The following is a 14,647-nucleotide window of genomic DNA, read 5'->3' as shown; positions in this document are numbered from 1 at the left end:
AACATTTTGAAATCTAAGCACAGTAGTTTTTAAGAATTCCTGATCATGTCATTATAGCCAGGTATAGAAATTGTTACCTTATGATGTCATCTAATTTCTATCTAGGTTTCCTTATGATGTTTTCTGAGCACTTCAGTAATTTTACGTTTAACCTACATTTTAATTTATATCAGGATCTTTCAATGTTTTCCTTGCCATTATACTCCTATTATAAGAACAGTTTGGAAAGTGATTTTTTTTTTTCTTGTGGTTATAAATTCACAAGCAGAGGTCAATTTTGATAAAGAGATAAAGTGACTGGTTTAAGGACTTTAACAAATGTATTTATGGTATTATATCATACATATACATATATACATATGTCTATATATATGTATATATACACATATGTAGTGTTTAATCATAGGAACTCCAAACACTTTAATGTCTCATAAAATTCTTTTTATAACTGACAGTATTACTTAAGCCTCAAATTGATCCCTCTCTTTGTCATCTGAGCCCAATAATTTGTCATTTTCTTGCATATGATATTGCTAGCAAGTAGTTCTTTGAGCTTATAATTTCAGTATCCTCATCCTGATAAAAGTTTTAAAGTTAAAGAAAGAGACGCCAAAAGGATACCCAAGATTCGTATTGCTCAGTTAAGACCCATTCAGTGAGCCATACAATGTGCAAAACTGTTATTGGATTCAGAAGCTAGAGAAAGCCCCCTTTACTTATACCAAAAACATGGTAGAAATTGAACTTTGGGATTCTTCAGTTTTGGTATCTCTTATTTCTTCACAGCTGTATCAGTTTTCTTAGATGTCCAAATTCTCCAATTTAAGAAATATTAGTATATTTTGGTAACTGATAAGGGGGAAATATTTTTAAATTTTGAATTGTACTTAATTTATTAAATGCTTAGAGTTATAAAGTTTTCATTCCAAATTACAAAGTATTCCAAACACTGAAATAAATTTTTAATAAGCATCGCAGACTTAGTGCTCAAGTAAATATTTAATATTTGTAATAAAACATCAAAACATTTATGATTTTTTAGTAACAAAGAACATTCATTTAGGTTTTGTGTAGCCCAGGGCATAATGTCTTATGATAATATAATAGCAATATTGTTGCAATTGCTTTATGTCTATCATGTGTCAAGTATTTACTAGAATTTGTAGGTTGTTAGCTTATGATATTTTTGCTTGAACAGTTTCATCACAAACTATTTTATGGCTTAGAAAGTGAAGACTCAGGGATGTTAAGTAATTTATTAAAGGTTACACAGTGAGAAAGTTGGAACCACGGGTATCTTCAACACTAATTTCTGTTCATTTTTCTAAGTCTAACTGCCAAATAAATTTATAACCTACATTTTTTTCTACCTGCTAGTTCTTTGAATCCATTTCAAAATGTCCCCATAATTGTGTCTTAAATACTCACCATATACTCATCACAGTGCCTGGTTTCAAAAACACATGGTACAGAGTCGTGTCCTATTTTCCTGGGAAAATAACATTAACATCATTGAATCAGAACAGTGGAAGAAATTGGCCTGACCACATTGACAAGAATTAAAATTTTAGTCATTTTTGAAAATTTAATATGCATACCTAAGTTCCCATAATAAGATTAAAGTCAGCCAAGTTAGGAGACAAGTGTTCACTTATATTGTGTCTGCATAGTTTAACTTCCGACAGTACTGAGGCACTTTCGGTAGGACACAATAGGCATTTGATAAAAGTTTCTTGATAAAATTAATGGTTTTTCCTGGTCAAGTTTCAGTGTTTGAATTTAGTATTTTTTTATGTATTATCCTCCTGGTACTTTTTTAGTTAAGAGAAATGTGAAAGATTATGAAGCAGATAGAGGAAATTGATATGTACATATTATGAAATTTGGAAAAACTTTTTATTGATTTGAAAAATGCTGAGATTGTTCCTCCATTATTATAGTAAGAAAAAGTTTTACCATTTTTGCAACCATTTGAACTTTACCTCAGGTATATATGTTTTCCTCTTTATTATTGAATGTGAACTATATTGGATTTGTTAACTTACAGGTAAGAATATTTTATTCTTATTTTTTTTCTGGTTGCAACAGTGCTCCAGAGTTTCTTGTTTCTATAATCAATGCATTCAAGAAGGAGCCTTTGCTTCTAAGTTATCTCAGTATTATCTATCTAATGTTGACTTTAGTGAGACCTTGGACAGTCATCACTACACAGTATACTTTAAAGTTTTAAAAGCTGTTTGTTTTGGCTGGTTTTAGTCTAGCAATTGAGAAATTATTTAGTCATAGTCAATCTTACTTAGACACAGGAAAAACCATCAAATCATCATCTCCTTTTGAATCTCTGTGTTTTTTTTCGAGTGGCTACATTACTTCTGGGGATATTAAGTGACTCACATGTGTTGGGGAAACTCACAGTTTCCATGATTGCTCACATTTTTAAACTTTAGTATTTACCATTAGAATTTTAGGGATATGGGAAAAGGGAAGAGTCCCTTCACTCTTTTTCTTACCAAGATGATTTTTCTCATTTGGAAACTAAGAATCAGAGGAAAATATAGTGAAGAAACTGGTGTTTAAAAACAATAATAATTGTGAGAATAATATGTAATAATTTCTAATTAGGACGCCCAGGTAAAGATTGCAGGAAGCTCTGCAATTTAGAGCCTGATGTGATACATTGTAAACAGGACCCTATTGTAAGTATTGATGAAAGTATCACAGCTTAGAAGACTCAGAAATAATGGACAAACTGATTTCGATGCATTTTCTACCAAGCACCATTCAAGAGTGAATAGTATAAAGTTGAGTTATTTTTTAATTGGACTTCAAATCTAAAACATGTCATTTCCTACCATGGGTAATGAATAAAAATATCTTCTGTCTTTTTACATCTTCCTTTACTTAAATTATATTGTGTTCTATCTGGCTCTCTTATTTTTTGTCTTTTGGAAAAAAAAAACCAAAAAAAAACAAAACAAAGTGGAAGTTGAAGTTCCCATTGTGTCAATAGGCCTCAAGGATGTGGCAATATTTGGTTGTGTAACTAATTTGTTTCACAAAGGAAAGAGCCCACCTTAGGATTTTTGGAACTGACACTGGAACTTTACAAGCACAGTCACATGTCACAGAATTGTGGTGAAATCCTGCTCTCTGGGTCACTGGGAATCACAACAGAGCAATTTCTCCTTGACTCCTGATTTCCACAACTGGTATTATTACTGCTCCAAAAGGGAGCAGGAAAGCCTAAGTGGGATGAACACGCAGGACTTCTGATTTCCACTTCCCTGCCACTGACAGAGGTTTCGGGGAACTCAAGACATGTTTTACTCTGAAGAAACCTCCACATCCACATGGTTTCTGGCTGAAAGAAAGGTTTATATGATGACTCATTTATCTCTATCTTCCTGTGTTAATTTTGGTAGGATTTTGTGTTTGCTTCTAGAAACTGTATGATTTACACAGGACAACTGTGTCATATTTTAAACCTTGATTTCTACTCTTTTCTTCTTTTTGCATCTCTTTTTGGGGAAGAGGCAATAGGTGACTTCAGAAAGCAATGTACAAATATTTACATGTATGATCCATGCGTGATATTTTTAGGTGTCCAACTGTCAAGTCTGGGTTACAATTTTTATCAGTGTTCTGTGTAAAAATTATAGTTGACCCAGTAATACTACCATTAAAACTACAGCACATAGTGTCAGTAAAGTGGAGAAATGGTGTTGGAAATTTCTAGACAGATACTTTACTTTGAGGAAATAGTTTAGTAAAAATGGATAAATAATTTTTATTTATAGATGTGTACCAGTTTGCACATTCGTGACATGTAAGATCTTTGCATAAAATGTTATATGTAACTTTTGGAATAGAGATAAGTTTAAGACTGTAATACTAGCTGGGCTCGGTGGCTCAACCTGTAATCCCGCGCTTTGGGAGACTGAGGTGAGTGAATTGCCTGAGCCTGAGGGTTCGAGACCCGCCTGGGCAACTTGGCGAGACCTCATCTCTACAATAAATAAAAAAAAAAAAAATCCACCGGGCATGGTAGCACGTGCCTGTAATTCCGGCTACTCAGAAGGCTGAGGCGGAAGGATAGCCGGAACCCAGCAGGTCAAGGCTGCGGTCCTGGCCACCGCACTCCAGTCTGGGTGACAGAGTGAGACTCCAACTCAAAAAAAAAAAAAAAAGACTGTAACACTTTGGCGTTTTAAGCCAAATATCATTTGAATGATATATTTCACTGTACACTTCTTAGTGCATTTGATATTTACCAGCTCTGTTAACCACTTCTCCTTGCATATAACCATGATAGTACATTGAAAAATTTAAGTCACTGTGGGGACACGTGTCTCTCTCTCTCTCTCTCTCTCTCTCTCTCTCTCTCTCTCTCTCTGTCTCTCTGTCACACACACACACACACACACACACACACACACACACACACACACCTCATTTAACTCTTAGCTGTTTAGCTGTGGATGTGTGGATGGTTTGCAGCAAGTCTCTACCTTGGTTCACAGAATTTTTGACTGAAATCATGAAGAATTTTACTCTTTTTTTTTTTTTAAAGCAGGATTTATTGATAGAACAGAAGAGCTCCCAGAGCGGGAGCAGACCCGAGGGGTTGCCCAATTTTTACTCTTTATTCATGGGAATTACCTTTGTGCTATAAATGACAATGCCAAGAAACAGGCTTCAAGATGGTTATTTCTACCTATCAACCTATCCACCTTGTCAGGATTCACTCTTTTGCTGTCTATATATCTGTTCAATGTATGTGTATATGTGCTATTTATTTGAATTGTCTTAAGTGAATACTTGAATAGCTTGCAAGGGTCAGAGAGAGTTCAAATGATGGAAAAATGGTTTATTTTCCCCCACCCCCTCCCCATTGCTAATGCTAACTGATGAAGAGTGCCTGTGGTGTCCTTCAATTTAAAGAGACAACCTTGTTCATTTGGAGGGTGCGAATGCCATTCTTGTGAAATACTGTAAATAGTAATTCACAAGAGGGTGACTTTTTTATTGCTTTTATATTGATAACATGCCTTGTGAAGACTTACAGTTATCCTGCTGAGTTTAAGAGAGATAAGAATGGAATGTGTGTGTTAATTTAAACATCTGTACATATAATAAAAGAATTCTTTATTGTCAGGAAATCAAACCCTTTTGTTTACCGATATTAAATAACCTTTTAAATTGTTATCCAATATGTGACTATTTTGTTACTTTACTCAGTTTTCCCTCCCACCACCTCCTGAAATATTGAGAGTAGCTATGATCATAATATAAATCACTGAATCTACAGCTTATAGAAATGAATGTGAGTCACATGTCGAAGCAGTCCAATTTGCCACAGCAGCATCAGGTTGCAGAATAAACATTAGCAATACGCGGGTTGAGAATTGATGTCAGCTAAGACAGGGGCATAGCTTACTGTGTATTGAATTTGTATACAGCTTATTACTTAGCTCAATAAAAACATAATGCCCACATATAAAACTGATTTGTGACATAAAAATTACAGACCAATTCTGTTCTCAAGAGATGTACCAGAGAATTCTCAGTTACCTTAAAGATCAACCATATATGTCCTCACAGTATTCAATTATTTGTAAGGTACAGTAGAAGCATTTGTACACTTGAATGCCAAAAACTGTTAAGTAAGTATAGTGTTGGAATGCTGGATGGCATTAATTATCATTTACACATGCAACTGCCCCCTTCTTAAGGCCCAGGAGGCAGTGGGCAGTGACTCATGGGGTTGTCATTAACTACCATTATTGCCAGTAAAGTCAAACTCCTATTCATAAAAATAAAGAAAGAATTAACAGTGAAAATCACATTATTTCATAACACAGTATTTGCTAACTAACTTTCTATTTTAGGATTGTATCAACATTTTGAAATGCAGATAAAATTCAATATTTTTATCACTAAAGTTAAAGCCTTTTATTAAACATTTGTCTGTGTGCTATATAGTTTTCCCATTTTCTATGGTTCTCTTAGTATGAAAAATATACACATACAACCTACAAAAGATCTGCAGAGGGTTTTTGTTTTTTTTCTTTCAATTTGATCATTTATGAGAGGGACAGAGAGTAACCTGGAATGATCACCACCCAGAGACAGAAACAAACAACTGGCCAGGTGAGGGCCAAACTTTCTCCAGTCTGAGAATTTGGCACTGCACAGTTACGACAATTCACATTTTTTAATGAGTGAGGGGAAGGCCTTAGGAAAAACAGTTGTAGAAATTTTAGTTATATAATGTTGAAATATTTTTCAATTATATATAGTGAGGGAGATGCTTTTCTTTCTTTTTTTTAAAGAAATTATTTACATTTGGGGTCCAGATAAGTTGAAGGACTGTAATTTATTTTCTTAACCTAATATGCTTATTACATTTTTTTATGATCACTATTCCTGGATATGATATCATTTCATTTTGTTTTATGTTAAAATAAGAAAAAATATTCCTGTAACTTTCTTCCATATCTTTATTGCTATATTTCTTTGTTTTGGGATGGTAAGCCAGGCACCATGGCTCACACCTGTAATCCCAGCACTTTGGGAGGTGGAGGCGAGAGAACTGCCTGAGGGATGGCTTGATTTAGACACTGCAATAGATTCAAATGAACTATTAGGAAATGCAATTTTTATTTCTGATTTTGAATTCTTACTTGTAAATGTTCATTTTTAGCTGTTAATTGTTATAGGGGTTCATGTGTCTACTGTGTTTATATAAGAATGTATGATAGGATAAAATGTAAACTTTGGTCATTAGCACTGGTTAACTTTTACTGAATAAATGCATATTCCAAGATGAGCTGGTAAAATTAAAAGGTAGATAGTATTAGAATAAGGTACAGATACAAGTTGTCAAAAATAATTATATCAGCCAGGCTCGGTGGCTCAGCCTGTAATCCCAGTTTTGGGAGGTTGAGGTGAGTGGATTGCCTGAGCCCGCAGGTTCGAGACCCGCCTGGGGAACTTGGCGAGACCTCACCTCTACAATAAATCAAAAAATCAGCCGGGCATTAAGCACATGCCTATAATTCCAGCTACTGGGAAGGCTGAGGCGGAAGGATCGCCGGAGCCCAGCAGGTCGAGGCTGCGGTGGCAGGGAGTGGCCACCGCACTCCAGTCTGGGTGACAGAATGAGACTCCAACTAAAAAAAAAAAAAAAAAAAAAAATTATATCAAATTTTCTACCCTCAGTGTCTCTATAAATACCAGAGGTGCCAAAAATGTATACACATTTTAAGAGATAATAAGAAATGTTCTCCAATATCAGAAGTGTCTGGACACTGATGGTATCAACTTTGAGCACCTCTTCTTGTAATTGCAGAAGTCAAACCTGACTTGTATTCATCTTTTGTTATCGGTATATGTTGAGTATTATAATTTTAATACAGTTTTTTTCCTTTCTTAAACATACTTTTTTTGACACTCTGTATTTTCACAAAGGCTATCACTGCCAGCATATAGTATTTATTGAACACTCATAATTTGCTAGATACAGAAAAAAGCATTGAAAAGAAATAACCATGATTTCAGGCAGAAATGAAAAACAGGATTTGGGAAACTTTGAGCTTACATCTTCAGGAGACTCTGGGGTTTAGCATTCTGTTTCATGTGGAGACCCACAGTTAATATGGTCCTTGTTGAAACTTAAAACAGCTCTATTAGTAGCTTGATTGAGAAGGGGGAAGAGGCTTAGAGTAAACAAAAATGCGCGTATTCAAGACAGCCTAATTGTATACAGTACATTTGCTTCCGCAGTTCCTTCTAATCCATCAAATAGTAAAACACACAAATTTATTCTATTGAAGTAGATAAAATTGTTAGGTAAGGATAATACATAGGCCAAGAAGGGGAAATAGCATCTGTTTAACAATTCTTTATTGTTCAAAGGATCATAGAAGTACTGTTGCCTGCCTGTCGCATTCAATCAAGTTGGGTAAAATGCTGATTTGGAGAAAAGAAAGGAGGAAACCATGAAAGTATTTGTGTACACCTTTTTAAAAAACATTCCTCTCTAGTAGTGGTGATGAGAGTCCCAGGGGCAGAGGAGAATTCAGTTTTGTGAAGTGAAAGAGTTATTGGTTCTCTTTCGCCCCCATTGCCATCTTTTGCTTTGGTACAACCCAGGAAAGCTGCACGCCAGTCGGAACTAATTGTAACTTACTCAGGAAAGTCTTCATTAGCACTGCTACACATGGTTACCAGATGTGCTGAGAGGCAAACTAGAGGAGGAGTGTGGCATCAAGAGAGGGAGAGAAACAAGTAGCTTCATTTTAAAACTTAATAATCTGCCCTTTGTTTCTAAGTGGATTGTGTTAGAGACATGAGAGAGAAGGGAGCTTTGGAAGATGAAAAGCCTTCTCATTCAGTCATTCTCTGGAAGCTGAGTAGAATTCTCTGTCCTCAAAAGAGTCAAAACGTTTTGTGGCAATCCATGGTTGGAGATGTTTCTCTTTCTCCATCGGAGAAACCTAAATTACCTGGATTATCAAAACAGTTATATTTCCCTGAAGTCTGAGATTGATAGTCCCAAATTTGAGGTCTTCTAATACAGACCAGCCTTATAAAATACATAAATGACCTGTAACAAATATTGTCTTCAGACTACAAATCCCAACTAAGCATCACTGAAACAAGTGGAGGGGGGGCAACTGTAATGTGGTTTTGGCTATTCCTAATCCTGATCTGAGTCAGGTTAGCATCAGGTGGTATTGCATCTCCTTATTTTTTTTTTCAGTTGGAGTCTTACTCTGTTGCCCAGGCTGGAGCACAGTCAGTCGCATACTCACAGCTACCCCAGCATCGACATGCTAAGCTCCGGCAATCTTTCCGCTTCAGTCTTCCAAGTAGCAGAACTACAGGCGCGTGCTACCATACCTGGCTAATTTTTGACTTACTGTAGAGACGAGGTCTCTCCAAGTTGCCCAGGCTGGTCTCAAACCCGTGACCTTAGGCAGTCCTCTTGCCTTGGCCTCCCAAAGTGCTAGGGTTACAGGCTGAGCCACTAAGCCCAGCCACATCTTTTTTTATACTACTATTCCATTAGCAGCAAAGAGTTCAGATTCCAGACCCTTGAGACTAAATATTTTATTTGTTCTGCCCACAGACAGATTTCCTGGAAATTTGATTTCATTCCTACTCACTATGCTCCACAGATTAAATGGAATTACAAGGATTCCTATTGTTTCTGAAGGTGTTATTCATCATCTTCTTACTTGCCCGTTTAACTGTATCTGTAGATGTAGACTATTTCAGAAGTCCCTAAGAACCATCCTGTCTGGATGAAACCTCTGTTCTTCAAAGTGGAAATTTTGATGCTACAGAAAATTGTGACATTAAAAAAATGACATCATGGAATTGGATTTTTCATAAAAAGTTAGAAACTTTAACTGTTATTTATTTAGTGCCTGGATTGATACTTCGGGGGGAAAAATCACTTTACAATGGTTCTGTCAGTTTCAAAGCACCTTTTAAATTTAGACATCAAATATTTTGAAAAAAATATTTTAAATTCACAAATGTTTATAAAAATCTTGAATTCTATAACTGAAAATTTCAAGATTGTCTGAGTATTTAACTTACGATTTTAGGACACTGCTTTTCTTATGCGAGGCTTTACCATTTCATTTCTGCCCTTGCAACAGAATCACAAAGACACTTGGAAAAAATATAACAAATTGGAAGAGTAAAGTTACTTCAACTGGTTTTGGAGAAGCATGATTTAGAATCATTTCCTGTTTACTAAAATATAGCCTATAGTTATAGTTTTTATAACTGAATAAGTAAAATATATTTAATCATAAATTTTTTGGTACATTATATCAAAGCCTTATCATAACAATATATTACTGGTCAATGCCGACTGGTTTTATATAGATAAAATTATAAAAGGTACTAGATTTTCAGGAGCTAAATTCACTTGGATGATATTTTAAAATGTAGATCTCAATGTATTTTCAAGGTAAGAATAGAGTATGACAAAAACTAATATTAATACCTCTTTTTGCTGACATAGCTTATATTATTATTCTTGTGTTGACTGATTTTTTTGGAAAAATCAAAACAATGTTAAAACATTAATACTAATGTAATATTAGTCATTACTATAATTTTCCCCATAATGTATTACCTCACCAACATCCACAGTATTATCAGGTGCCAGATTAATTCTACCTCCTATCTAAATGTTGATTTTTATCCCGTTCTCCTCTTCCCCAATCTGAATTTATTAATTTAGACTTCTTCATTGCATACTAATAGTAACATTTAAAGAATTTTCTTAGCTCATCTGTATTACATATTTTCCGTATTATGATCCTTCTGAGACATATTTGACTTTATCATGCCTATACTTAAAATCATTTTTGGTTTCCTCATTACCTATGAATAAAATCAAGAAGTCATATCTCACAACATAGCTCTTTATAACATGGCCCCTGCCTCAGCTCTTACCATTCTCCCCACATTGTAAACCCCAGCCATATTGAGTTACTCTGAGTCTTTCTTTTTAATGTTGCATGCCAGTGATTCTCAGTCTTTGAGATCTGTGAAAATGAGGCATTATGTAATAGTTTTACAGCTTACTATAGTCAGAGTGCTAAGCTAATAATTTATAAATGAATTAAGAAGACTACTAATTTGTAAGTTTGAAACTAGCATGTATATGATTAGTGTCAGAGGAGGTTTTTTAAAAATATATCCTTTGACCAGCATCTTCTCAACCTCCCCCACTTTCCTCTCCAGTCCCTGGAGATCTACTTCTACTTCTATGAGATCAGCTTTAAAATTCCATATGTAAGCAAGATTATACAGTATTTGTCTTTCTGTTCCTGGTTCATTTTACTTAGCATAATAGCCTCCAAGTCCATCCATGTTGTTGCAAATGGCAGGCTTTTTTCTTTTTTATGGTTGAATAGTATTCCATTGTGTATATATACCATACTTTATCTATTCATCTGTCATTGAACACTTAGGTTGATTCTGTATCTTGGTTTTGTGAATATTGCTGCAATAAACATGGGAGTACAGATATCTTTTGGATATACTTATTTCATTTCTTTTCTTTTGAATATATAACTAGTAGTGGGATTGATGGACCATATGGTAGTTCTATTTCTAATTTTTAAAAGAACCTTCATACTGTTTTTTATTCTCACCAACTGTGTACAGGGGTTCTCTTTATGCCACATACTTGCCAACATTTGCTATCTTTTGTCTTTTTGGTAATAGCCATTCTAGCAGGTGTGAAGTGATATCTCATTGTGGTTTTAGTTGGCATTTCCCTGATAATTAGTGATACTGATGACTTTTTTATATACCTGTTGGCCATTTGTGTGTCTACTTTGAAAAATGTCTATTCAGAATCTTTGCCCATTTTAAATTGAGTTATCTTACTATTGAGTTGTTTGAGTTCCACGTGTGTTTTGGCTGTTAGCCACTTATCAGATGTATGATTTGCATATATTTTCTCCCATTCTGTAGGTTGTTTTTTTACTCTTTTGATTATTTCCTTTGCTGTACAGAAGCTTTTTCATTTGCTATAACCCCATTGGTCTATTTTTGCTTTTGTTGCCTGCATTCTGGAGGTCTTATAAAAAATAATTGCCCAGACCAATTTCACGTAGCTTTCCCCATGTTTTCTTCTAGTAGTTTGACAGTTTTGAATCTTATGTTCAAGCCTCTAGCTAACTTTTAGTTGATTTTTTGTGTATGGTGTGAGAGAAAGTTCTAATTTATTTCTTCTATATGTGAATATAGTTTTCCTGGCATCATTTATTGAAGAGACTTTCCTTTCCCCATTGTGTGTTCTTGGCATCTTTGTTGAATATCGGTTGACTGTAAATGCCTGTATATATATCTGGGCATTATTCTGTTCTATTGATCTATGTGTCTGTTTTTATTTATGTTCGTCCGTACTGTTTTGATTACTATAACTTTTTAGTGTATTTTGAAATCAGATAGTGTGATGTTTCCAACTTTGTTCTTTTTTCTCAAGATTACTTTGCCTTTTGGGGATCAGCGAATAGTTTTGCTAGTGAACTATCAAAAAAGTACTGTTATTCATGTTTCACAGAGTTAGCATAAAACAGTCACATAGAGCACAGTCTCTAGAGCCAGACTGGCTCAGTTCAAAGCCAAGTCCCTTCCCCTGTTCACTATGTGACTGAGCATGTGACTTAACCCTCAATAATTTAGTTTCTCATCAGTCAAATAAGGGTGAAAACAATGCCTATGTCATAGGGTTGGTATGAGAATAGAACATTTTTTTTTCCTTGTACACATGCTTGCTTTATTCATTCACCAATACTGAACCTCAGGATAGACGATATGACAAAGTGAGACTCATTCCTGCATGACATATATTGATTTCAGAGGTGGGGGCAGCCAACGTGGAGAACATTGGAATTTTTCCTTGGAACTGGACTGTGATGAGAGGTGCCTGCCATTAACATAATCTTCTGTCTTTTCCCTGACCCTTTCCTTCCAGTTTTTGAAGGAAGAGTCCCAAATAATCTTCTCTGAAGATACTTGATACCAAGTCCAAAAACAAAAACATGTGCTTCCAATCACTGTGCTTTCAGATATTCTAGGTCTAGTTCAGCAGGTGGATTAACTGATTGATGCGTTCACCCCGAGAGCCAGGTGAGCCCATTTCCTTGACGAAGCCTTTTCTATTTCTGGTAGCATGACGGGCTACTGAGAGTTGGAAAGGGCGCAAGAACCATGAGAGCTCCTGGAAATGCTTTCCCGGGAAGGCGATTTCATGAATGAGGTCTTCCAAGCAAATGACACCAAACTTCCCCAGGTGCTCCTCAATCACTGTGAGGTCTGTCAGAGGAATGGTCTTATTCTTGACCTTGGCTTGTTCACATTTCAAAATGAGTTCCCAAACAGACTTCAGATTTGGAAATCCCCAGGTCACATAGGGCTCTACAATACACAGCATTTTTAGGCACTGGGGGGTGACCTTGACAAAGACACCACTGAAAATTTTCTTCAGGTGAAGTCTTGCCATGGTCCTCTGCACCAGTGAACTCACCCCATCAATCCTTTGGATGCGTACAACAAAGGCCAAAGAATGTTTATCTGGCAATTCCAAGGCATGAGGTTTCACTTCTAGTCTTCTGAGATGCACATTGCCAAGTTTCTGCCGCCAGGAATCATACAGGAACAATTCCAATCGCTTAAACTTGAGCCCTTTTCCTTTTCTTTGCTCCTTCCTTGCCAAAAGCGCCTGCTTTGCCTGGGTGGCTTTGAGAGCTTGATAAGCCTTCCTCTTTTTCAGGAGATTTTCTGGAACCAAAGGGATTTTCCTTTACTCTTCCTCCACCATCTTTCTAGGTTTGTCGGTACTCTAGAACATTTTAATACATACAAAGCAGTGAAAACAGAGCCTGACACAAATAAAGTGCACATAGATGTGGTAAATTTGAGCTATCAACATTTATTTACTTTTTAATTAAATAGATCTGTCCAAAAATACCTATCAAACAAAATATTACAAGTCAGTTGTCCTATTTTTAAAAAATAATTTCATCTTCAAACTAGTATATTTTGAATTTTTAGTGCTTCTTTTCTAATAGCTTGTCCTTCAAGAGCTTAAAAACACATGGGATCTTAAAAGAAAAGTAATATAAGAAGTCAATGGGTCAATATTTTTTAAAAATATAAATGAAATTAGGAGTTCAACCTAATTAAAGAATTAGTCAATAGAAGGCGAAGCTGGAGAAAAATAGAGTTATGTCTAGAAATTAAAATGTTGTACAAGTTTTGTCTCTTGATAAAGATTCTCCCAAGGTACCTTTAAGTGTAGTGTACAACTGCTGAGGAGATATCTCAGTTTTAAAGGAATTATGAACACTTGCTAAGCAATATAGTCAATAGAAAACAATTTAAGTTTGTTATTGAGAATTTTATCATTGTGTGGAAAATTATATTAAAACATTTTTCCTGTGTATCCTATATACAAATATATTTGTTCATTATTATTACTCAGAAAAATAAAATATGGGTATTTATTTTTGAAATATAATTGGTTTAACTTCTGCATAGCACTAATTTATTTGTTGACTTAAATCCTCAACATTCTTGTATTCTGCATAAAGTGCCCTTTTTCTTGCTGTTTACAGAAACAAATAAAAAAACATATTTTAAACCCACTAAATAATATTAAATAGATGTTTGCTGCTAATTAGTGTATGGTTTGAATTGTAATTATGTCATCCAAAGGGACTTATAAATATTGTCTTGTTAAAATGTGATTCAGTCTTCAATCATTCACAGAGGCATACATTCATTATTATTCATTTAGGGCTGTCTGATTTGAGCTCTAAATGTAATCCAGGAAAAGATGGAGGGATTTTACTTTTATTGTCATGATTTAATATAGCAGATCCTTTAGTTATCATCCTATACTAATCCAGGGATTGTTATAACTTCTTAGAGTCTGTTATTTGATTTTTAAATCAGTCTGTTTATCATACCAGCTTCACAGCATGCAAATTCAAGCAGTTAAAGGAAGGTGCCACATCTTTCTCCTTATGGGACAGTCAACGTATATTTTTCCATTGTCAAAATTTTAGTTTAACTTTAGATGTACCTCTGTCATAGACATTTGATA

At 35.0% G+C, this 14,647-nt stretch overlaps 1 pseudogene across 1 annotated transcript; it reads right to left on the bottom strand.

Annotated features, from left to right (window-relative positions):
- Nucleotides 1–12,619: 12,619 nt before the first annotated feature.
- LOC103255961 lies at nucleotides 12,620–13,360 on the bottom strand (annotated as a pseudogene). Its single transcript, XR_002481719.1, has one exon. The product of XR_002481719.1 is annotated as a 60S ribosomal protein L7-like 1 pseudogene (transcript).
- Nucleotides 13,361–14,647: the final 1,287 nt, after the last annotated feature.

This window comes from Carlito syrichta, unplaced genomic scaffold (assembly GCF_000164805.1).
Source record: "Carlito syrichta isolate Samal-C Ts95f unplaced genomic scaffold, Tarsius_syrichta-2.0.1 Scaffold288767, whole genome shotgun sequence".
Taxonomy (NCBI): domain Eukaryota; kingdom Metazoa; phylum Chordata; class Mammalia; order Primates; family Tarsiidae; genus Carlito; species Carlito syrichta.
The sequence above is the reverse complement of the archived record's forward strand: the minus strand, read 5'-3'. Positions and strand labels throughout refer to the sequence as shown.